The 26,320-nt window shown below is 44.8% G+C and overlaps 1 long non-coding RNA gene across 1 annotated transcript; it reads right to left on the bottom strand.

Moving 5' to 3' along the window:
• Positions 1 to 1,662: 1,662 nt before the first annotated feature.
• Positions 1,663 to 24,790, bottom strand: LOC143982647 (uncharacterized). Its single transcript, XR_013274493.1, has 2 exons — positions 24,479 to 24,790; positions 1,663 to 2,445 (listed from the first exon to the last, which is right to left on the bottom strand). It is a non-coding gene; the product is annotated as an uncharacterized LOC143982647 (long non-coding RNA).
• Positions 24,791 to 26,320: the final 1,530 nt, after the last annotated feature.

Here is a 26,320-nt window from a genome sequence, read left to right as displayed (position 1 = left end):
ACTTAGTTTGCCAGAAAGTCCAGGTGGTGTGTATGGGGCATAACACTTCCGTTGACAAAGAACTCTGGGTGATCTATGTACATTGCAAGGATTGTGTAGGACTGATAATGAATGGGGGTGAGTTTTTCATTTTGATCAGCTGATGCACTTGCAGAGTTCTAATGAGGAGAGTGACAGGTTCTGCATTCCTTTAGAAGCGATTAACCCTTTAGAAGCATCTCACCAACTGTCATTTGTGTTGTAGAGGATGCCTAAAATTAGATTTGTATCTTAGTGCAGAGTTCTGGGAAAATGAGTAAGCCAATCACACAATCAGGAAATGACATCTCTGGGAACATTCTGTACACTAACTGTGTATGGAACTCTCTCCATGTCGCCATATTGCATGGAATTTTACATAAAATCACAGTGCTGCAGTCGCCCAATCACATACCTGGTAAGTCACTGTTAAATTTTAAAATAAATAATCAAATAAATATCACCCTGTGCACAAAGGCGAACACACGTGTTGGTCCCACTAGCATGCAAACAGTGATTGTCTCACACATGTGAGGTATCACCGTGAACGTCTGATCATAGGCAGTAATTCTAGCACCAAACCTCCTGTGTAAATCTAAAGTGGTAACCTTTAAAGACTTTAAAAGAGTCTCCTATTAATAGTAAAATTTAGGTTGCTTGTCACCATTGCAGGGGCATGCCCAATTTTAACCACCTCAATACCAGGCACTTACACCCCCTTCCTGCCCAAGTCAATTTTCAGCTTTCAGCGCTGTCTCTGTTTAAATGACAATTGCGTGGTCATGCTACACTGTACCCAAACAGAATTTTTATAATTTTGTTTCCACAAATAGAGCTTTCTTTTGGTGGTATTAGATCACCGCTGCATATTTTATTTTTCGCTAAACAAATAAAAACGATCTAAAATGGTGGGGGGGAAAAAAAGTTGTTCTTTTGTTTCTGTTATAAAATTTTGTTAAAAAGTACGTTTTCTCCGCCACTGACAGGCACTGATAAGGCGGCGCTGATGAGGTGGCACCAATGATGTGACACTGATGGCCACTGACAATGGGCACTGATAGGCGGGAATGATGGGCACTGGTAGGCGGCACTGATATGCAGCAATGATGGGCATTAATAGGGGGCACAAATGGGCACTCATGGGTGGCACTGGTGGGCAGTGATGGGCACTGCTGGTGACATAGATGGGAACTGAAAGGTTGAACTGATGGGTAATTATGGGTGGCACTGATAGGCGGAACTGCTGGGCACTGATAGGCCGCACTGCTGGGCACTGATACGTGGCACTGCTGGGCACTAATATGCAGCACTGATATATGGCATTGATATGCATCCCTGACGGCACTGGCACTGGCAGGCATTGGGGATGGGCACTGATTGGCAGCTTCCTGGGCACTGATTGGCATTTCCCTGGTGGTCTAGGGTGGAATACCTGGTGGTCCAGGGTGGTGCCAATCCCTGGTGGTCCTGGCAGCATCCTGATGGTCGTATGATGTATGATGATGTAACGTCATTTTGTTTTTTATTTTACCAAAAAATTGGGATATTTTATGTGTTTTGTTGCATTCAAATTCAAAAAAGTGTATTTTTCCAAACAAATTACATTTGACAAACCATTGCACAAATACAGCATGACATACAAAATTGCAAAACCCCACCATTTTATTCTCTAGGGCCTCGGCTTCTAACTAATTTTCTAGCAAAAAATACAGGTTTTTACATGTAAACAAAAGTGTCATGGTTAAAAAGGAAAGGTCATTTTTAGTAACAATAAATTAGATTATGGCTTGTGTCGCAATTGTATATATAAAAACATTTTATGCAATTTTTTTTTTTATCACAAATGTGGAGTTATCCTTTATTCTGACTGTGTATGGTGACTTTAAAGTCTAGGTAAGTATCCTAAATGGAACCATAACATCAGGACAGCTATAAGCTGCCTACCTTTTACACACAAAATAATTGAAACATTTTCTTTGCTTGAGGATATATGTATGTTTATGCCAGTTTGTGTTCAAATTCAGTTACCATAAAAATGTACTGTATCTATGAAGTACCTGACAACAGCAGAAAAGGAAGATCACTGAGCGTTCCATTCATTCTAACAGCTATTTGTTATATCATATCAATATACAGTATTTGTAAGCCATTGAATGATAAGAAACACCGAAACGTTTTTAAAACAATCCAATGCACATTGACATTAGAGCAGATTGCATGTCACGCTGATTCATTTGAGGTATCCAGTCCCAGTATACGGATGATCCTGAAGACAATTCCCACATCTGGCAAGGCAGTAGTTTGTCTAGTTATCTCCATGGGCAAACACCACTGCCCCCTAACTACACAAACTACTACCTCAGCCAGACATGAGTAAACCGGGTGTCCTGCATCACATATCCCATATGTGTATTCCAGATCTGCGATCTGCAAAAGAGAGAAAAATAAAAAAAACACTTAGATCACATGCATAGACACTTGGCTTTATTGACAAATAAGGCAGAGATATAATATGATGCCTCAAGCAGCCTAAGGGGTCTCATACATGGGTGGGCCCTGTTGGAGTCTGGCTGCTCAGCAGGGAATCTCACCGCTGATCCCCGCTGAGTAGGCGGGTGGCTGGTCCGTGTCTGCTCTACTTATGCAGAGAGGACACAGACATAGCCCGCTCTCCCCTATGTCATCCGATTGTCTGTTTTTTGCGGACAGGATCAGATCGGATGTCGGTGGGTCCATTGACACCCACTGCTCCACAAAAAAGACGGTCCGATCGGGACACCTGAAAAATTGACAGGCGAACGCGATCGGTCCATCCGTGTGAAAGGGCTCGTAAAGTGGTTGTAAACCCTTACAACACACTTTGACCTACAGGTAAGCCTAGATTAAGGCTTCCCTGTAGGTCCAAGAAATATCTCCTAAACCTATACGGTTTAGGAGATATTTGCCTGAAGACAGGCACCGCTGTATACGCTGCATGCGCCATAGACAGCGGCGCGCAGGCGCACTGAGCGCGGCATCGTCAACGACAAAGATGCCGCGCGTGTCCGCTCCCGTGCGCATGCGCGGGAGTGACATCATCGCGGCTTCGCCGAATGACAGCGGCGGAGCTGCGAGACCCCACCGAGAAGATGGATGTGCCGGACTACAGGGGACAGCGGTGACTTCGCTGGCTCCTGTGTCAGGTAAGTGACACATAATGGACTACTATGCGATGCATAGTAGTCCATTATGCTTTGACTTTGCAGGGAATGAAAGAGGAAGTAAACCCATCAGGGTTTACTTCCTCTTTAAGCAGCTAAACAGATAGTAGCAGCGAACTAGTCAGCTCAGCTGCTGTTCCAGACCATAAAGTTGTATAGTCAAGTGTAAAGCTGATCATTATAATGTTGCAGCGCTATTCCACCATATGGTCTTGTATAGAATTGTGAACACTCTAAAATAACACTCCAAAAAATAATACTCAAAAAATAGATAAATGTCCAATAATACACAAATAATAATAATAGTGGATCACTAAAACGCCAACGTTCTTTTTATATACTATACTTTTATATACTAGTCCATTTGTGTACTTCTTCCTTATATTACTTATTTGCCATGCTATATCTTATGTGGTTGTGCTCTCATCTGATAAACATGACCCTATTTCTCAGTATGGGTCAAATAGTGATTTTTATATATGCATTTTTTCAGTCCTTCACATTTATTATCTCCCCAATATTCCGTGTATCATGCGAAGAAGAAAAAAAAAAAAAAAAATATATATATATATATATATATATATATATATATAGCCTTATCCTTATTAAATAACATTCCAAAAAATATCAATAGATTTCACAGTGCTCAAATATATTAAAGATTGTGCCACCTTCACCAGATGTGCCTTCACCTGGTTACTACACATCACAGGTCCCAGTAAGGTGCAGGACATTCAAATAGCGTAGCACGGCTCACACATACACAGTGAGAAGCCGCAAACAGTCACAGCCAACTGCCCACAGATAGTGTTCCGGCACTGGGAACGAAGCCCAGTGAAGAAATCGGCCGGGTAAGGACAGTGCTAGATCCTGGGGCAGGTCTGTTTATTAAAAGTCAACAGCAACCGTTTTTGTAATTTTTTTCAATAGATGACTGAAGAACCCCTTTAAGTATGCAGTTATTTTCTATTAAAGTGGTTGTATAGTCAATTTTGGGACTTTTACCTACAGAAAAGCTTGTAATAAGGCTTCGAAACTCGGGCAGTCACCTGCGGAGTCCCTCAAGGCTCTCCGTTGTCACCCGTTCTCTTCAACATTTACATTCGCCCACTCCTTCAAATCATCAGATGCTCAGATCTCTGCTTCCACTCTTACGCTGACGACACGCAACTTTATTTCCGGATCAATGGAAAAAAAGATCACCAACAACAACTTGAAAACTGCCTCAAATCAATAGAGGACTGGATGACCACCAACTCCCTCCAGCTGAACCAATCAAAGACAGAGCTTCTTATCTTACACCCAAATCATAATCCCGCAACCAAAACCTCCTGGTCTCCACCAACCGTCTTTGGGCAGACTATCTCCCCAAAGACCAAAGCGAAGAGTCTCGGGGTTATTTTAGACGCACAAATGTCAATGGATGCGCAAATAGGATCTGTAGTCAGTCGATCTCACCATCTGCTACGCATGCTTCGCAGACTCATCCCTTTTATCCCAAAGAATGACAAAGCAGTGGTAGTTGGAACAATCATTAATTCACGACTGGACTACGCAAACTCGCTTTACATAGGATTATCACAATATCAACTTGCGCGATTACAACTGATCCAAAACATGGCGGCAAGGCTGATAACAGGAAAAAAAACCTGGGAATCCATTTCTCCTTCACTGAGGAGCTTACATTGGCTAACCGTAAAAAATCGGATCACGTTAAAGACCCTTTGCCTCACCCACAAATGCGTGCATAGAGAAGCTCCGCAATACCTAATGGAGAAAATAAATCGTTACACACCAAACCGCAGTCTTCGATCAGCCAACAAAAACCTCCTCCTCGTGCCCAAAGCCCGGTATAAATCCAAGGGTGATCGGAGATTCGCTGTCCAAGGGCCTCGGCAATGGAATGCTCTACCAATCAACATCCGCCTGGAAGAAAATCACCTGGCTTTTAGGAAAAAACTCAAGACCTTCCTCTTTTAGCAGATGATCAAAGCTCGCCACAGCGCCTAGAGGCGATTCAGTTCGCATTGTGCGCTATATAAGTATTTCATTCATTCATTCATTCATACCTGTAGGTAAAAAAATATCTCCTAAACCTGTATGGTTTAGGAGATATTCCCCTTGCAATGCGCATGCGCACAGGGGATTCTCGGCTGAAAGTCCGGCAGATGCCGGACCCTGCCGGGAAGCAAGTGACGATATCGTGGCTCTGGCCACTCACAGTGCCGGAGCGGTACATATTAGCTCATTATGCCTTTTCCTTTGCAGGTGAGTAAAAAAAACAAAAAAAATAACTTCAGCGGGTATACAACCACTTTAAGTTAAAAAAACTCGCTATGGAAGGAGGTCAAAATTGTTATATGCATGTTTCTAGTTCATGAAAGTAACCATTTATATTCTTTATTCATCTCAAAAACAAAAGACAAGCTATACTTGCTTAAATCCAATCTCCAAGCAATACTCATTCTCTCCACACCACATCACTATCCTCCTAGCCCTCCATCATGGTCCAGCGCCGGTCCTCATTAAATGACCCCCATCACCATTCAATTTATTTCCTGTGAGCCCACAGAGTTATACACACATCCTTCAGGGATACATCACCACTCCAGCCTGGGATCATGCTACAGAGAATGGCATCATTGTCACTTTGTGAGAGCCATCTCTGCTACATAAAGGACCACCCATCATGGCCACAGAGCGAGAAGAATAAGGACCCTGTGATGGCAAAAACACTTGAAAATAGATATGTACATATACATAAAGTGTGTGTGTGTGCATAAGAAGGTTATAGTTGAAACTGGAGGATTCTGAACTTCCATCCTGTACTCATCAATGATTCACTAGGCAGAAAAGGCCAGGATCAGAGTTAGAAACCAGGAGCATGGACCTTAAAAACACATATCAGCAATGGCAGCCTCCATATTTGTATGCCAGTAAGCACTACAGAATTTGCATTTTAACTAGCCATACTATAATGTCATGCATCACAACTTTTGAACTTTGCAGCGAGATAGTGACCAGCTATGCGTGCCGCAGCAAAAAGTGGGTGTGACCAAACATGATGGTGGTAGGTCATTGTACCTATAAAAAATGATTGGTGTGACCAAACATGATGGTGGGAAGGTCATTGTACCTATAAAAAATATGCTTTGATTGCTTTGGTATGCACTGGAGACTCAAGGATACGTATAAACCTCAACACAATCTTTAGAAAATTACTTACAATACATCTGATTTTGTATACATTGAAAATAAATAGAGAGCTTATATAGAATTATGAAGGACCTGAGGAACCCCGAATGGAGCCAATAATAAGTACTGCAGGACGAGCAGCACATAGTAGCAAATTATGGCCTAACAGTGGGAGTGGCTTAAAGAGGGATGATTAAGCAGAAGCTGAGCCTAGTTGCTGTATACAGTGCAGCATTGCTTGAACAAATGAACATCAGAGGGAAATCTCATCTCAAATGTCAGAAATATGCAACATAACACTTAGGGCTCATTCACACTAGTATGAAAGGCAGGAAGGATGGATCACTATTGCACCTAGAAGACAGGAACACTATGGGACATGGAAGGCAGGAAGGAAGAATAACTACAGCACATGGAAGACAGGAAGGATAGATCACTACTGCACATGGAAGACAGGAAGGATGGATCACTGCAGAAGGATGGATCACTACTGCACATGGAAGACAGGAAGGATGGATCACTACTGTAAAAGGAAGGAAGGAGGGAGCATTACTGTACATGGAAGGAAGGACGGATCATTACTTCATATGAAATAACAGTCGCAGTAGTGTGCACCTAGCCTTAAAGTGGAATTTTTGTCAGAAAATTGGGTCCTGCTAGATCACTTCAGGCTGCAGGTATAGCTATGTAAAATATAAAAAATAGGTGCCTATACTGCAGTATGCAGTAATAGACTGTCTCACTGTGCTCTGCACATGCTCAGTTGCCCTTCATTATTGGCACTGGGCCTAAAATCAGAGCCACTAGAGGCCGATCTGCTGACAGCCTAAAGATTTACTGTTGATGACGGAATACCTATAGAGGTTTATCAATAATATACAGAATACATACTACCCAGACTGCTGAAAGTGTTCAATGCAGCTAGGAAAAAGGGGGAGCTCCCTCAATCTATGTCTAGAGCCACAATTGTGCTAGTTTTGAAGCCACATAAAGACTCCCTTGACCCAGGTTCCTATCGCCCTATTTCCCTTTTGCAAAATTACATCAAGATTTTAGCAAAAGTATTTGCTCTTCACCTTAACAAAGTAATTTCCTCAATTATTAATTCGGACCAATCCGGTTTTATGCCTCAAAAATCAACAGCCATTAATTTGCGACAGCTTTTCCTCAATATCCAGTCTCCAGCGGATAATGGTGGAAATAGGGCATTACTGTCCCTCGACACTCATAAAGCTTATGATAGCATTGAGTGGGACTGTCTTTGGGCAGTTATGCGCAGATTTGGCTTTGGTGACAGGTTTATCTTGTGGGTCCAGTTGCTATATTCTAAGCCGATAGCACACACCAGAGAGGGAGGGCAGGTTTCTCAGAGTTTCAAAATATACAGAGGTACAAGACAGGGGTGCCCCCTCTCCCCTCTGTTGTTTGCCCTGGCCATAGAGCCCTTGGCTGCTCCAATTCCTTTATACAGGATTTTTGATATGAGGAACTGCAAGAAAAAATGATGTATGCTGATGATACAATGCTATTCCTTGGTGACACATCAACCTCCCTGAGGGCAACAATGGTGGTGATAAGAGAGTTTGTGGATTAGTCAGGTCTCATTATAAATTGGACTAAATCCTCCATTATGCTGCTGGATGTGACGCCCGATCCATCGGAGCGAACCATACAGGACATCCAACTGTCAGGCTCATTCAAATACTTGGGTATACAGGTGACACTCCCCACCCACGGACTTAACTTATGCCCTTTGCTGCCCTTTGCTGCATCGCTGTAGAGATAAGGTTAAAGTGTGGAGTAATCTCAAGATATCTCTTGCAGGATGGGTAAACCTTATAAAAATTACCATGATGCCACAGTTACTTGTACTGCATAACACCCCAATGGTCATCCCTTGAAAAAATTCCATAATATAAACTCAACTTTTAGGGCACTCCTTTGGCAATCTAAACCACCAAGAATAAAACTTTAGCAGTAACAGCGTCCAAAAGAAGCTGGAGGATTGGTACTGCTTAATCTCTGGCTATATTATGTAGCCTCCCAGTTACAACATATAGCAAGGGCAGTGAACCCCCGCTAGACTTCACACATGAATTTGGTTGACTTTTCTTCCACACTACTCACCTTTATAACAAGGTTCGAGGATGGTGGATGATCTGGAGGCCTTGAATTTCAGCAAGTCTAACAGGCTCTAGCCTACTTATGCACTCATTCAAAAAGTCTGGAACAAGGTGAGAACAATGCAAGGGGTACAGGGATTCACTAAATAAGGTCCCATATGAAATAACAACCACTTTTCTGAATTAGCAAAACTGCCCTATAGCGCAAAGTGGCTACAGTTTGGCATCTCTCATTTGTCCCACATTTTTCGGGAGGGAAAACTGAGGCCCTTTCCAGAGCTTATAGAGGCCTTCAGGCTTCCAGCTTCAATTAATTTTTATTACATGCAGCTTCAGCACGTGATTAGGGCACAGGGGGATAGGGACCAATGGTCCTTGGATCCCACACCTATATTTAAATACTTATTTGAGGTTACAACATACAAAGGATTTATTTCCTGTAGCTATGCCATGCTTCTTGCCCTTTTCCATGGTTACATACCTCTTAAAGTAGTGTCACGGTGGGGACGGGATGTGTGTGCTTTAGAGGAAGAACAGTGGGAGGAGGCCCTACAGGCAGTTTCCCAGTAGTGATGGACGAACTTCCGACGGGACGTTTCGCGAACGCGAAACGCGAACGGACACAAACGTTCGCGAAAACGACCGTTCGCCGCGGGCTCCATTGACTTCAATGGGAGGCGAATTTCGCAAACCTTTAGGTCGAATTTGCGGCCACGGGGTAATTATTAGGGGGTAGCACGTAGTCCCACCACCTGGACAATAGCATAATACATGTATGAGGTGAATTTGGGATCGATAACTACAAGCATTTTTTTTTTATTTGGGAAATTGTTCTGACAATTCAGGACTATGGAGCTAATGAAGGCAATGGAGGAGAGGGAAGGTCAGGGACCAGGGTAGGCAAACAAGAGGGTGCAGGAGATACAGAGCACTGACAGCAGCACCGTAATACAGAGCACTGACATCAGCACCGTGACATACAGCGCTGACAGCAGCTCCGTGACATACAGCGCTGACAGCAGCTCCGTGACATACAGCGCTGACAGCAGCTCCGTGACATACAGCGCTGACAGCAGCTCCGTGACATACAGCGCTGACAGCAGCTCCGTGACATACAGCGCTGACAGCAGCACCGTGACATACAGCGCTGACAGCAGCTCCGTGACATACAGCGCTGACAGCAGCTCCGTGACATACAGCGCTGACAGCAGCTCCGTGACATACAGCACTGACAGCAGCTCCGTGACATACAGCGCTGACAGCAGCTCCGTGACATACAGCGCTGACAGCAGCACCGTGACATACAGCGCTGACAGCAGCTCCGTGACATACAGCGCTGACAGCAGCTCCGTGACATACAGCGCTGACAGCAGCTCCGTGACATACAGCGCTGACAGCAGCTCCGTGACATACAGCGCTGACAGCAGCTCCGTGACATACAGCGCTGACAGCAGCTCCGTGACATACAGCGCTGACAGCAGCTCCGTGACATACAGCGCTGACAGCAGCTCCGTGACATACAGCGCTGACAGCAGCTCCGTGACATACAGCGCTGACAGCAGCTCCGTGACATACAGCGCTGACAGCAGCACCGTAAGCAGCCCCAGGAGGAAGTCAGCACAGCACAGGGATGGTGTGATCCCCTCATAATAAGAACCCCCAGGAGGAAGTCAGCACAGCACAGGGATGGTGGGAGCCCCTCATAATAAGAACACCCAGGAGGAAGTCAGCACAGCACAGGGATGGTGGGAACCCCTCATAATAAGCAGCCCCAGTAGAAATATGACACCGCTCAACCTCTTCAAAGAGGAGGGTAGGGGCATATAGTACGGTGTGCTTTTTTGGGTCAGGGAAGTGAGCCAAATGAATTAAGAAGGTCTGTGTGCTTGATTCCAAAAATTGTTTATAGACATATACATGGTCTACTGATCACATGTGTTGAATTCCTCCGAGATCCATGCCTCATTCATTTTTAGAAATGTGAGGTAGTTAACACTGTGGTGAGCTAGGCGAGTACGCTTATCGGTCACAATCCCCCCTGCTGCGCTGAACGTCCTTTCGGACAGGACACTGGATGAGGGGCAAGCCAACAGTTCGATTGCAAATTGGGCAAGCTCTGGCCAGAGGTCAAGCCTGCCCACCCAGTAGTCTAGGGGTTCATCACTCCTCAGAGCGTCCACATCGGCCGTTAACCCAATGTAGTCGGACACCTGACGGTCTAGGCGTTCCCTGATGCTGGATCCGGATGACACCTGTCGATGGGTCGGCTGAAAGAATGACCTCATATCCGAAGTCACCAACACATCTTCAAACCGGCCTCTTCTTGCAGGCGCTGTTGGATTGGTACCCGCAAATCCTTCTCTGGGAGTGGGAATTGCTCCTCTGCCAGCGCACGCAAAAGCAGAATGCAGCATTTCTCGAAGCAAGGCCTGGAAGTGCTGCATTCTGACAGCCCTCTGCGACGGCGGTAACATTTCCGCCATTTTGTGTTTGTACCGGGGGTCTAAGTACGTTGCCACCCAGTACTGGTCCTTGACCCTCATGCTTTTTATACGGGGGTCCCTATTAAAACACTGGAGCATGAAGGCCCCCATTTGCACTAAAGTGGAAGCGGTGTGGTGGCCTGGCTCCTGCTCATCATCCAGGATAATGTCGTCCTCTTCATTCTCCTCTCCCCATCCTCGCACAACAGGGATCCCAGAAAGGTTTAAAGCATGCTCTTCTTGCTCCTGCTCATCCGCCCCGGCACCATCCTCCTCTGACTCCTCATCAGACTCCTGTTGTTGACTTGTCTCAGATAGAGTAGCCCCCCCTGGGAATTCATCCAGCATTGCGACTTCCTCATCTTCCCGCTCCTGCTCCTCCACAGCCTGATCAATGACACGACGCAATGCACGCTCCAGAAAGAAGGCATAAGGTACCATGTCACTGATGGCGCCATGGCTGCGACTGACCAGTTTGGTGATCTCCTCAAATGGCCGCAGAAGTCTGCATGTGTCGCGCATGAGCAGCCACTGGCGCGGTGAAAAAAAACCCAGCTCCCCAGAACCGTTTCTTTCGCAGAGTTCATACAGGTAGACGTTAACTGCACGTTTCTGCTGGAGCAGCCTATCAAGCATATAGAAGGTTGAGTTCCATCGCGTCGGGCAATCGCAAATAAGACGTCTGACCGGCAGATGGTGTCGCCGCTGAATGTCAGCAAGGCGAGCCATGGCCGTGTAAGATCTTCTGAAATGGGCCGAGATTTTCCTTGCCTGCCGCAAGATGTCCTGGACCCCAGGGTATTTGACAAGGAATCGCTGCACGACCAAGTTTAAGACGTGTGCCATGCACGGCACGTGCGTGATTTTGCCCTGTTTCAATGCGCTAAGCAGATTGGCACCGTTGTCACACACCACTTTACCAACTGTCAAATTGAGCGGTGTTAGCCACTCATCTGCCTGTGAACGCAAAGCTGAAAGGAGTGCCGGGCCAGTGTGGCTCTTTGCTTCCAGGCACAACAGACGCAGCACGGCATGGCAACGTCTCACCTGGCATGTGGAATAGGTTCTGGGGAGCTTGGGCGGTGCAGTGGAAGAGACGCTAGCAGCGGAAAAGGAGGAGGCAGCTGAGGAGGAGAGGGAGGAGGATGGAGTAGGAGGAGGAGAAGAAGAGTCAGGCCTGCATGCAATCCGTGGCGGTAAAACCAAATCTACACGGGTGCCACGGGTTACATGCTTGACGGCCGTCAGAAGGTTCACCCAGTGGGCAGTAAAACTGATATACCTTCCCTGCCCGTGTTTGCTAGACCACGTGTCTGTGGTCAGATGTATCTTGGCACCGACACTGTGTGCCAGAGATACATTCACTTGCCGCTGAACATGGCCATATAGCTCTGGGATGCCCTTCTCTGAGAAATACTTCCTTCCTGGGACCTTCCATTGTGGTGTTCCAATGGCCACAAATTTGCGAAAGGCCTCCGAGTCCACCAGTTTATATGGCAGTAGTTGGCGGGCTATGAGTTCTGACAAGCCAGCCGCCAACCGTTGGGCAAGAGGGTTATCCGGCGTCATCATTTTTTTACGCTCAAACATTAGGCCCACGGAAGCCTGCCTTTTTGCAGAAAAATGTGAGCTTGGCGTGATGGAAGGTGGAGTGGAGGACAATTGTGAGGAGAGAGGAGAAGGAGAAGTAGAAGACGAGGCTGGACGGTGAGAGCCTGCAGTGTGGCTTTGTGTGTTCCGTTGCTCCCACTGGGCTCGGTGATGGCTGCTCATGTGCCTTCTTAAGGCGGTCGTCCCTAGGTGAGTATTGGGCTTACCGCGACTAACGCGTTGACTGCAAAGATTGCAGATGGCAACGCTATTGTCAGCAGCGGACACGTTAAAAAAAGCCCACACTGCGGAGCCATGTGCCGGTGTCCTGGGAGCGCCAGATGTGACCGTACATGGTCGATGACTCGCTCCTGATACATTTGCAGTCTGCTTTGTCCCTGCTGTGCAATGTAAGTCATTGCTGCTTCTCCTCCCTATCTGCTGGTCCATATCTCCCTCTGAACTCCCCTCCTCTTCCTCTCTTGTGGGCACCCACGTGACATCACTAGACACGTCATCATCAACGTCACCTTCCCCACCGCTATAAGTAGAGTAGGCAGCAACACCGGGGACCAACCTCCTCCTTGGGCTGATCTGGGTACTGGCGTCAGACTGCTGAGTAGCGCTTGTTGCTACCTCCTCTTCCTGATCCAATACCAAGAGTGGCTGCGCATCAGAAATGTCCTCTTGATATGGATCGGAAAATAATTCCAGTGACTCAAGCGGAAGGTATGTGGTGGTGGTGGTGGTGGTCGTGTTGTTGGTGGTAGTGTCTTTGGGGGTGCACATAGCAGAGAGTGAAGAAGAGGGTGCAGATCGAGAGGATGAGGAGGGTGCAGAAGAGTAAGGCTGAGCGAGCCACTCAACCTAGTCTGGTGCATCCTTTAAAGTAATTGAACGCACCTTCTGCAACTTCCCACTTTGGCTCAAGCCTGTTGCTCCTGCCCTACCCCTACCACCCCTGCGGAAGGGCCTGCCTCTTCCTCTGCATGTCATTTTTTAAATGACCCTGTGACAAAACTCTTAGTCCCTATACCGCTGAAGGACTGCTGCAGTATAGGTGAGCGGTCAGCAGTGGTGCACGTCAACCCTATCTATTGTGGACCTATAGCGGTCCTTACAGAACAGCAGACTGTACCGCACTCAAGCCTATGTACCGTAGCACCCTATACCAAGTTACCAGTCCTTATAAGAACTTTTGTGGACCAAGCAGGTTGTGTATTAGTGTTTAGCAGACTGTACGTCAGTCCCTATACCGCTGAAGGACTGCTGCAGTATAGGGCAGCGGTCAGCAGTGGTGCACGTCAACCCTATCTATTGTGGACCGATAGCGGTCCTTACAGAACAGCAGACTGTACCGCACTCAAGCCTATGTACCGTAGCACCCTATACCAAGTTACCAGTCCTTATAAGAACTTTTGTGGACCAAGCAGGTTGTGTGTTAGTGTTTAGCAGACTGTGCGTCAGTCCCTATACCGCTGAAGGACTGCTGCAGTATAGGGCAGCGGTCAGCAGTAGTGCACGGCAACCCTATGTATTGTGGACCGATAGCGGTCCTTACAGAACAGCAGACTGTAACGCACTCAGGCCTATGTACCGTAGCACCCTATACCAAGTTACCAGTCCTTATAAGAACTTTTGTGGACCAAGCAGGTTGTGTGTTAGTGATTAGCAGACTGTACGTCAGTCCCTATACCAATGAAGGACTGCTGCAGTATAGGGCAGCGGTCAGCAGTAGTGCACGGCAACCCTATGTATTGTGGACCGATAGCGGTCCTTACAGAACAGCAGACTGTAACGCACTCAGGCCTATGTACCGTAGCACCCTATACCAAGTTACCAGTCCTTATAAAAACTTTTGTGGACCAAGCAGGTTGTGTGTTAGTGTTTAGCAGACTGTGCGTCAGTCCCTATACCGCTGAAGGACTGCTGCAGTATAGGGCAGCGGTCAGCAGTGGTGCACGTCAACCCTATCTATTGTGGACCGATAGCGGTCCTTACAGAACAGCAGACTGTACCGCACTCAAGCCTATGTACCGTAGCACCCTATACCAAGTTACCAGTCCTTATAAGAACTTTTGTGGACCAAGCAGGTTGTGTATTAGTGTTTAGCAGACTGTACGTCAGTCCCTATACCGCTGAAGGACTGCTGCAGTATAGGGCAGCGGTCAGCAGTGGTGCACGTCAACCCTATCTATTGTGGACCGATAGCGGTCCTTACAGAACAGCAGACTGTACCGCACTCAAGCCTATGTACCGTAGCACCCTATACCAAGTTACCAGTCCTTATAAGAACTTTTGTGGAACAAGCAGGTTGTGTGTTAGTGATTAGCAGACTGTACGTCAGTCCCTATACCAATGAAGGACTGCTGCAGTATAGGGCAGCGGTCAGCAGTAGTGCACGGCAACCCTATGTATTGTGGACCGATAGCGGTCCTTACAGAACAGCAGACTGTAACGCACTCAGGCCTATGTACCGTAGCACCCTATACCAAGTTACCAGTCCTTATAAGAACTTTTGTGGAACAAGCAGGTTGTGTGTTAGTGATTAGCAGACTGTACGTCAGTCCCTATACCAATGAAGGACTGCTGCAGTATAGGGCAGCGGTCAGCAGTAGTGCACGGCAACCCTATGTATTGTGGACCGATAGCGGTCCTTACAGAACAGCAGACTGTAACGCACTCAGGCCTATGTACCGTAGCACCCTATACCAAGTTACCAGTCCTTATAAAAACTTTTGTGGACCAAGCAGGTTGTGTGTTAGTGTTTAGCAGACTGTGCGTCAGTCCCTATACCGCTGAAGGACTGCTGCAGTATAGGGCAGCGGTCAGCAGTAGTGCACGGCAACCCTATGTATTGTGGACCGATAGCGGTCCTTACAGAACAGCAGACTGTAACGCACTCAGGCCTATGTACCGTAGCACCCTATACCAAGTTACCAGTCCTTATAAGAACTTTTGTGGACCAAGCAGGTTGTGTGTTAGTGATTAGCAGACTGTACGTCAGTCCCTATACCAATGAAGGACTGCTGCAGTATAGGGCAGCGGTCAGCAGTAGTGCACGGCAACCCTATGTATTGTGGACCGATAGCGGTCCTTACAGAACAGCAGACTGTAACGCACTCAGGCCTATGTACCGTAGCACCCTATACCAAGTTACCAGTCCTTATAAGAACTTTTGTGGAACAAGCAGGTTGTGTGTTAGTGATTAGCAGACTGTACGTCAGTCCCTATACCAATGAAGGACTGCTGCAGTATAGGGCAGCGGTCAGCAGTAGTGCACGGCAACCCTATGTATTGTGGACCGATAGCGGTCCTTACAGAACAGCAGACTGTAACGCACTCAGGCCTATGTACCGTAGCACCCTATACCAAGTTACCAGTCCTTATAAGAACTTTTGTGGACCAAGCAGGTTGTGTGTTAGTGATTAGCAGACTGTACGTCAGTCCCTATACCAATGAAGGACTGCTGCAGTATAGGGCAGCGGTCAGCAGTAGTGCACGGCAACCCTATGTATTGTGGACCGATAGCGGTCCTTACAGAACAGCAGACTGTACCGCACCCAAGCCTATGTACCGTAGCACCCTAGACAGACCAAGTTACCAGTCCTGATAAAGAGCTTTGTGGAACAAGTGAGTTGTGAATGATTAGCAGACTGCAGCAGAAGGGCAGCAGTCAAGTATAATATTCTTTCTATATTTGGAAGAAAGAATATTATACGTGTACAAGCCTATTACCGTACCACTGATACCAGTCCTGAAAAGAACCTTTGTGGAACTAATAGTAACAGCAAGTCTTTAAAATTATCCTCACTGCCTGACACACTGCTTCCTGCCTGTCCCTATACAAATTGGCAAAAAAGAGTAGGCTGGAACGATTAGCTGGAACAGCTCTTTTGTGGACCTGATAGTAACAGCTAATGATGATGATGATGATGATGATGAAGAAAGACTAATCTGGCTGAGCTGTCCCTAAAATAGCAGCATACAGCGCTCTGTCCCTTTATCTAAACTGACAAAAGAAACTCAGGCTGCTGACCTAACACCTATACCAGTCCTGAAAAGAACTTTTGTGTACCAAATAGCTAGCGTTTTCTCTGTCCCTACTCCACACAGGATCCTTTCCCTACAGTGACAGAAGAAAGAATGTAAAATGGCCACCGGATCGGGTGTATTTATAGGTTAGGGGGAATGTCCAAGTGTCCATGAGCTGTCATGTCTCAATTGGTTGTCCTGTAACACATGATAAACGTGTCACGAAAGGTTAAAGTTCTTGTATACATTAAACACGTAAGTCCGCCGGGGCGAACGACGGAAAAAGGCGTTCGAACCCGCGGACGGCGAAAGTCGGAAATTCGCCGCGAAACGACCGCCGGGCGAACCGTTCGGCCATCACTATTTCCCAGTGCTCCCTGAATGTAGGTCAGCATTTGTCTCAGATGTACATTCCGCTAAGAGTGCATTATACCTGCCAGATTGGCCACTATGGGGGTAAGATCAGATCCCGCATGCGCTAGATGCAATAGAGAACATGGAGATCTGATACATCTCCTCTGGAGATGCCCAAAGCTCCACAGGTACTGGACACAGTTTCTAGATACTATTAATAGGGTCTTCCAAGCCAAGATACCTACTGAACCTAAGATGTGTTTATTAGGTATATTAGAAGCACTACCCTTGGAGGATACTCCCAGACAGGCTGTAGCGAGGGACCTCTTCCAGGCTCGAAAATTAATACTGAGACACTGGAAATCCATGGAACCCCCACACTACAGGAGTGGATCACCCAAATGGGTGATACTATTTCCTTGGAAAGATCATATATCAGCACAGGGGTAAGAGAGGTAAATTTGACAAACTGTGGTCCCAATGGTTAGATGTTCCCGGACTAGCTCCACTAGATCTGATGTATGACCGATTTTTCTGAGGATTGATTCAATGTTTACCATTGTATTTGCTTTACTATTGCAATGTATGAGGAACATTAATATTTATATGTAACCACTGAGAGTGGGCTAATACCACTTTTTGTCTCCAAATGGTTAGATGTAACATGATGATACTAGAATCGGTGGAATTTGTAGTTTACATGTGCTTTGTTCCGAGCCATGCTCAATAAAGCTTTTTTGTTTGATAAAATGGCAAAATGGCAGCCTCCAGCAAGAAGAAGCAGGAGCAATGCTGGAAGCAATTTAGAGCAAACACTACTTTTGGTAGAATAATTACTAATGTGGAATGCATATTCCTTGCATGAGAACATTATTTTTCATCGAGCTGTAAAGTTCCCGCTTTAAGACAATTACTTTACCCCAAATAATTTAAAATGAAACCTGTAGCCAAAAGGTTTCTATTTAGATTTGGATAGAGTAGGGAACTCCTGTCAGTTTTTTTTTTGCTGTTTGTGCCTCCAATTGGGAGATTCAGCCTCTATTTGTCCTGGTAACCACTGTGCTTGAGACAGAAGCTGATGGGAGTGCAAAATGTTACAGTTGTCTTCACCAAAGCAAGAGATGAGGGTAAACCTTCCTAGGGGGCACCTGCTTGTGTAACAACTGTCTGATAGGGAAATCCCCTGCACTGTGGAAGGATGTCCACTTACTTCCTGTTGCCCCACTGAGACAGGAAGTGAATACTAATTGCTCCAATGGGACACAGACAAGAAAAAAATAAACTGATAGGGATTTTAACCAATCAATACTCTATCCAAAACTAAAGAAATAAAGAATAATGATTTTATTTATTAGTGGTTGCACATAGATCTCAGCTTTCTAATCTGATTATTGATAATTTACAAGAAATCTGCCATATATAAGATGATAATGTGGGATTACAGTTGAAAAGAAAAATATATTTAGAAGGAACTTCACCATTCCTATGCTAAGCTAAATAAGAGTCCTTTAATAAGTGTCCCCGTATGAAAAAAATAAAATACTTGTTAGTTTATTGAATCCAGTGTTGTCTTCCATGAAGCAGAAGTTTTCCATTCTGCTTCCACTGTGCAATCCTGAGCCTCCTATGAATTGGGAAATGGCTGTCGCTTCCTCATTCTCACATCCGGCCTCCTCATAATGCACCACAAGATCTTTCACATGAGGAGACATGCTGCAGATCTTTACGATAGGTTCCAGATTCAAGTAGTGTGAGGGTTTATCCAACACTGCCTCCTGGGATGTGTAACATGGACATCCCAAGAGACAATTACTGTACTACATCATCTTTACATCATCTTTCCCTAGGTGGGTAATCAGGAAGTGTGCTTCCTGAACAAAAAAAAAAAAGGTATTTTCACCCGATTGGCTTCGAGTGCCGACAACTCTGGACCCTGGGACAGGTAAGTGTCCATATTTTAAAAGTCAGCAGCTGCCACTTTAAAGTGGATGTAAACCCGATTCATGAAATTTAAGCTGGGCACATCTATCTGCAGTGTTTTTTTTTTTATCTCTCTCCAAAGCCCTAAAGCTGGACACACACTTTACAACTTTTGTTGTTAGATTTCCTTTAGATTTACCATCAACTATGTAGTGCAATGCCTGCCCGATTACATACGAATTGAAAGTGTTTAGGTTTGACCTCATATTATATGGTTTTGATAAATATAAAGGAAAAAATCTAAAGAAAATTGTATAGTGTTCATCCAGCTTAAGTCCCGTGTGTTTCTCAAATCGAAAGTGAAGAGGTTACTCACCATACAAAAATTCTCGTACGACTGAATTCAACATCAGTAATGTAATGTGTTGAATTGTTTTTTATGTGTTCTTTCATTTCGGAGCATACTTAAGTCTTTTTCTTACATTTTTTTTGTTTTCGAAAACTAATAATTAAATGAAAATCGAACATTGTGTTCACATCGAACAAAAATTTTAGAACCTGCACATACAGTTTTTGTCATCGGAAAATTTGTAATTGGCTGTCGAAAGCACCGTACTAATGATCAGAAAATCGGCAGATCGTTCATCGGATGAAATTTTACTTCCGATTTTCTGATCGTCTGTACGGGCCTTCAGAGATGGGAGATAAAACCAGCCTGAGATTTGTGTTGGGGAGGGTTGCTATGAATATATTAGCAGAGAGCTTGTCTTGTCATAGCACAGCTCTGAAAGTATCTTCGTTCTTCTGCCTATGTGGAGTTGGGGGGTGTGCCTTTCCTCCAATCAGTTATCTCCCAGTGTAAGCCAAGGCTAAAGGCTAAAGAATATAGCAAGCTGAAGACAGCAGATATACATGCAGAGCTTTTTTTCAGCAGGAACGTGGGGGAACGCAGTTCCAGCACCTCCAGCACTCAATGTATTTAATGGCAAGGGGTGCAGGGGTGTACTGGAAAGCCCATTGATGGTGGCTGCTGGGGGATCTATTGTTGAGGAAGGGGTCTATTGTTGCTGGGAGGTTTTATGTTGCTTGGACAGATCTACTGTTGAGGGAGGGGTCTATTTTTGCTGGGGGGTCTTATGTTGCTGGGAGAGATCTACTGTTGATTGATGGGTCTATTGTTGCTGGCTGCTGGAGTGTCTATTAATGCTGGCTGTTGGGAAGTCTGTTGTTGCTGGTGGGGGCCTATTACTCCTGAGGTAGATCTGTTGTTGTAATTTGTTGCGGGGGGTTTATTGTTGCTGGGAGGGGGGTTTATTATCCTTAACAAATTCAATACAGCTCTTAGCACCAAAAAAAATGATATGTGGATCTGTTTTCTCTAAAAAAAAGGGCAGTACTGGGTGGTGGAACCAAGGGACAGTGCTCAGAGGTGGGTAGGGGGCAGAGACAATGGATGACTTGGAAGAGGGGAGTACCTGCACCTATTCTCTGAGAAAAAAAGCCCTGTATACATGTAAAACTTATGTAGGGAGATTTGTTTCCTCTGAATATCATCCGAGGCTGTTCACTTAACTTGGTATTAAACACAAAAAAAATGTAAGCCAGCATACGGAAATGTGTGATTGGGCCCATGGGCCCTGTTCCCACTTGCAATACAGACAAAAACCTAAATTACATTCCTAGCATCTCATTGAACCCATATTCCATTTAAACACTGATCTCATGCTACTATGAATAAAGGAGCAGAACACTGAACTAAACATCACACTCCTCCTTTCAGCATGTGATGTCAGCAAAATGTGCATACAGCATACCGGATTGGCTCCTAGTGCTGCTCCCCCCCTCTGAGTTCTACTGCACAGGGGAATACTGGAGGCCGATATATGGCTCGTTCACACCACAATGTACATTTTCAAATGTGCTGTACTGCATTTTTAAATGTGTTTTTATGTACAGGAAACATTAAGACTCACACTGACAAATGCGTGACATGTGGGGTATACATTTTATAGCAGAGCGTACCCCGTGCTTTCACCTTTTTTCACCTAGGCAAGAATGGATCTCCTCACCCCAACAAGAAGCCTCATAAGATACCTATTCCATCCCAGTAGTCTTTGGGGCTATTTACTGTGCATAGAGTATGCAGTGCAGTGTCATCGGGGGCTCGCTGCTAGGACCCAGAGAAGACAGCTGATCTCCTGATGACATCAGCAAAGAAGATGGTGGTGCAGCACCCGATGGCTGATATTGGATTATTGCAGGACAATGCTGGATTCACTGGGTAGGTAAGTATGTATGTGCTAAACCCAGCAGACCAGGTAAACGAAAGTTAACAGGAAAATTAAAGTGGAACTTCACTCTCCCAATCAACATTCATTATTTTTTACATATGCTGCTAGCATTAGTAAATAGGAAAGTATATCATATTTACTTGTTTCAACTTTCGTCTTCAGAGGGAGAAGAGAGAAGGAGAGGTTTTCTTAGCTAAGCACACCCCCCGCTTGCATGCCTGAGCTAAGGGCCGATGGATTCCAGGAAGTAAATGCTACATGAATCATCTGCCTTTAATTAAGATGGCCATAGCCAGAAATGCTAGGGGTTGTTTTTTAAAGTGATTTCTCAACAAAATAAAGCATAGAGACAAGGATGTATGGGTAGGGTTGCCACCTGTCCGGAAAACCCGGACTCATTGTTCAGACAGGAATGCAGCTCGGAACAGGGCTTGACAGGAGGGGAAGAGGACACTATGTGCGCTGCATTACTATTCTCAGGTCTGTTACAATCCTATAGTGTATACTGAAACAAAAAATGTACTGTGTGCCACTAAAGTGTTCGGGTTTGGCTTGAAGAAAAAGTGGCAACCCTATGCATGGGGAAGTTTGCTTTAATATTAAAAATGAATAAAATTGTGTTTTTGGTTTGTGGTGCTCAGATAAAGTGAAGATCCACTTTAAATATTTATCTATCACAACATTCACCAGAAACACCAGACCTGCAGAAATCTGATAGGTAGATGTTTGTAATTAAAAGCATGGCTCTTGGAATACTAATACTGCATTTAATTTGTGTGTTGTAGCCTGCCTGGTGTCCAGCTTTAAAGATGCAATAGTGAGTATTGCTGTGTACGCACGACCAGACTTTTTGACGGACTTTCAACGAACTTCCATCAAATCAGACTTGTCTACACACAATCACACCAAAGTCCGACAGATTCGACCGTGATGGCGTACGGCTGGACTAGAATAAGAAAGTTCATAGCCAGTAGCCAATAGCTGCCCTAGCGTCGCTTTTCGTCCGTCGGACCTGCATACAGACAAACTGATTTTTCGACCGGACTCGAGTCCGTCGGAAAGATTTGAAACATGTTCTATATCTAAAGTCCATCTGATTTTTCGACAGCAAAGGTCCGATGAAGCGCACACACGGTCGAATTGTCCAATGGATTTGTTCTGTCGGACCTTTGCTGTCGAAAAGTCCGGCCGTGTGTACGCAGCATAACTGTGTCACCATCCTGGGTATGCAATGTGGCAGGAGTGTGTGGTTTAACAGTATACACGTACTTTTCAATAGTGTTTTTAGAAGAAATGATGGGAGAAGCATGGAGGCTGTCATTGCTGATTTTACATTCTCCAAAAGCTTACTTCAATACTTTGAGTTAGTACGGCTTAGTTTATACTAGCAGCTGATCTGCATTTTTACTACCTACCTTCAAATTTACATGGCAGCCAGAGGTGTGAGTTCACAGTGCATGCAACAATTTTAAGGAGCCATGGTGGGCTTGACAGGTGACATCACATGTCAAACTCATTTATTGAAGTCAATGAGACCATGCTAAAACCACGTGGCAAAAATGCAACTATGGTGGTTACAATATAAAATCCTCTTTAGGATACAAAAAATCCTCCTGGAGATCAAAAAAAAAATGCATTTAGGAGATGGAGAATCAATTTCTGAGCTCCTGTAAACTGTCAACCATGGTCTGAAAAGAAATCCATTACAGAGGACGATGATCCTTTTTCAGAGGGCGGTAAAGTCTGCCGCCCACGTAGAAAAGGCCTAACCAAGAACGAATATGCAAATAGCACCTCCTGACTTTAATGTACCTTTCCCCATAGGCATACTTCTTCCAGCTCAGTGGCTCAAAGTATTGAAGTTACTGGGGGTTTTTTGCCTTCCTCTGGATCAACTGTGGGTATATAATTGGGTATATGGGATTGTACGATATTATTATTTTTTTTTTTTTTTTTTTTTGTGGTTGAACTAGATGGACTTGTGTCTTTTTTTAAACTGACTAACTATGTAACTATGTTACTATGAAGATGAGGATTCAGTGTAAATAATATATATTTTATAGCAATATATATTGCTGTTTTCCATCTTAAATGGATTCATCTTTATTGAATCAAACCTAGTTATATTATATAGATGTTTTGGTATATAGATGTTATAGATGTTCTACTGTACAACAATGGGTTAAAACGCTCCCTGCTATGCCTCAGCCATCCTTTCTGCAAAGGAGAAAGGTGTTGCACTGACAGATCGTTCCTCCAACCAATAGCAGGCCCCCTATCCTTTAAACTCCAGACTGTTAGCCAATAAAACAAGTGAGGGCGGGCTTCAGCTAGGTTAGGTTGTCTCTCTCTCTGCCACGCGTGCATCCATCAGATGACACTGCTGCAGACCAGGCCTGGAAGTGCATAGGATCAAGGAAAGCATGTGTTAGCTCTGCACGCATTTCACTGTACCGTATAAGAATCAAATACATGTCTGTGTTGCTATCTGCAATAGATGTACAATAACAACACGTATACATTATTTTCGCTGATCTAAAATGAAATATAAACGTGTTGGAAGGCAGGGGGTATAGATGTACACACACGCAATACTCAAGTCTGCGTACTAATATAAATAATGCATGAATACCGTTTTATTAGAACGTTTTGATTTATCCTACGCATTCTGTTACCAGAGTAAACGTGATTAAAAATAAACTACTTACGGTACTAAAAACGTAGCTCATTAAGCAGGCACTTTCTGACAAAAGTCGCCACATTTTTTTACGCCACGTGACAACTGTCGCACATTGCTCAGAATTTTGCAGCCATATACGTCCCGAGAATGAACCCCGGCAAGATGATGTCGTGGGTTTTGTCGATAAACTATTCCTATACCCCTAATAATTGCATTTTTAGGGCCGATATTTCCTTTCTCAGCCCTCGAGGCCTACGGATCGAGAGCTTATTGATCGTCGCAGCCTCAGCAACCACCGACTTCGTGTATTTTGTTTTGCTCACCTGTAAATCAAATTAAACCGAGGCATGGGCAACAGCACGTACTGCCAAAAAAATAAAAAATGTCAAGCGCGGAAATACCTCTGGACTGTTTCGTCTGCTCCCAATCGCCAGCAAAGCAATGCAGACATGGCACGTCTGCGCTGCATTGTTGCACGCGGGAACACGTGTTAGATGCAAGAACAAGCAGATGTCTAAAAAATTTAAATAAAAAAATAAAACACAAGAGCAGCCAGATGATTTGAGGCTGATCGCAGCATGAAACTCACCGTCCCAGGAGCTGGCAGCTTTAGGTGGGCTGGGAGATTGTGGAAAGCTGTCCTCTGGAATGACCTCTCTCCCATGCACATCTCCCCTGCCTCCCCCCTCTCCAGACAGGCGACATTCTTACAAAGCAATGCTCTTACTTCTGCCAGGATCAGCTGCCTCCATGTGACTGCACTCTTCTGTCTCAGCGGCCTGTGTGAGCATGCAGCAAACACAACTGCATTCCTAGGGTCATCTGTACAGCTAAAGCATTTCACTTACTGACTTCTTCAGTCCTCTCCCTCTCCCCCTTCCAAAAAACACATTACATCCCAACCCTGTGACGCAATATGGCACTGAACCAATTAACGCTCACTTCTGTTTTTCCCTCTTCTTTTTTTTCTTAAAGGGATAGGCAGCAGGGAGTTCTAAGTTTAGAATTCCTTTTTGCTCGCCATCCACAAAAGTGCATACGGTGTTACATTTCTGCGCAATAAATTGCAAATTCAGGGAATGGTTACATACAGCCATATGTACACAACACCGCTTACAGTTTACAGTGTCCTCTATTAATTTATTTCAGGTATTTATAGAGCACCCACAACTGATGCAGCACTTACAGTGCCTTTAAAAAGTATTCACACCCCTTGACATTTTCCACATTTTGTCATGTTACAACCAAAAACGTAAATGTATATTATTGGCATTTTATATGACACGAAGTGACACATAATTATTAAGTGGAAGGTAAACGATGAATGGTTTTCAATTTTTTTTACAAATAAATATGTAAAAAGTGTGGTGTGTATTTGTATTCAGCCCCCCTGAGTCAATACTTTGTAGAATCATCTTTCACTGCAATTACAGGTATAAGTCTTTTTGGGGATGTCTCTACCAGCTTTGCATATCTAGAGAGGGACATTTTCTTTCTTCTTTGTAAAATAGCTCAAGCTCTGTCAGATTGGATGGAGAGCATCTCTGAACAGCAATTTTCAAGTCTTGCCACAGATTCTCAATTGGATTTAGGTCTGGACTTTGACTGGGCCATTCTAAAACATGAATATGCTTTGATATAAAACATTCCATTGTAGCTCTGGCTGTATGTTTTGGGTCGTTGTCCTACTGGAAGGTGAACCACCGCCCCAGTCTCAAGTCTTTTGCAGACTCTAATGCCGCGTACACACGACCGGACACTTCGAGGGACTAGGTCCGACGGTCTTTCCGACTGAGTTTCGGCAGAGTTCCGATGGACTTTCTGAATGAACGGACTTGGCCACACACAATCACACCAAAGTCTGACGGATTTGAACGTGATGACGTACGACCGGACTAGAATAAGGAAGTTCATAGACAGTAGCCAGAAGCTACCCTAGAGTTGGTTTTTGTCCGTTGGACTAGCATACACATGAACGGATTTCTCGGTCCGGCGGAGTTCCGGTGGAAAAATATAAAACATGTTCTATTTCTAAAGTCCGCTGGATTTTTGGCAAGCAAAGGTCCGATGGAGCCCACACACGATCGAATTGTCTGACGGACTTGTTCCGTCGGACCTTTGCTGTCAAAAAATCCGGTCGTGTGTACGCAGCGTAACAGGTTTTCTTCTAAGATTGACCTGTATGTGGCTCAGTCCATCTTCTCATTAATTCTCACCAGCTTCCCTGTCCCTGCTGAAGAAAAACATCCCAACAACATGATGTCAAGTCACAACCAAAAACGTGAATGTATTTTATTGGGATTTTATATAATAGACCAACACAAAGTGACACATAATTATTAAGTAGAAGGAAAATGATAAATGGTTTTCAATTTTTTTTTACAAATAAATATGTGAAAAGTGTGCATTCAGCCACCTTTACTCTAATACC

This window comes from Lithobates pipiens, unplaced genomic scaffold, assembly GCF_037356315.1.
Source record: "Lithobates pipiens isolate NorthernLeopardFrog02 unplaced genomic scaffold, aLitPip1_a1.2 Scaffold_16, whole genome shotgun sequence".
In the NCBI taxonomy this organism is placed as follows: domain Eukaryota; kingdom Metazoa; phylum Chordata; class Amphibia; order Anura; family Ranidae; genus Lithobates; species Lithobates pipiens.
The sequence above is the reverse complement of the archived record's forward strand: the minus strand, read 5'-3'. Positions and strand labels throughout refer to the sequence as shown.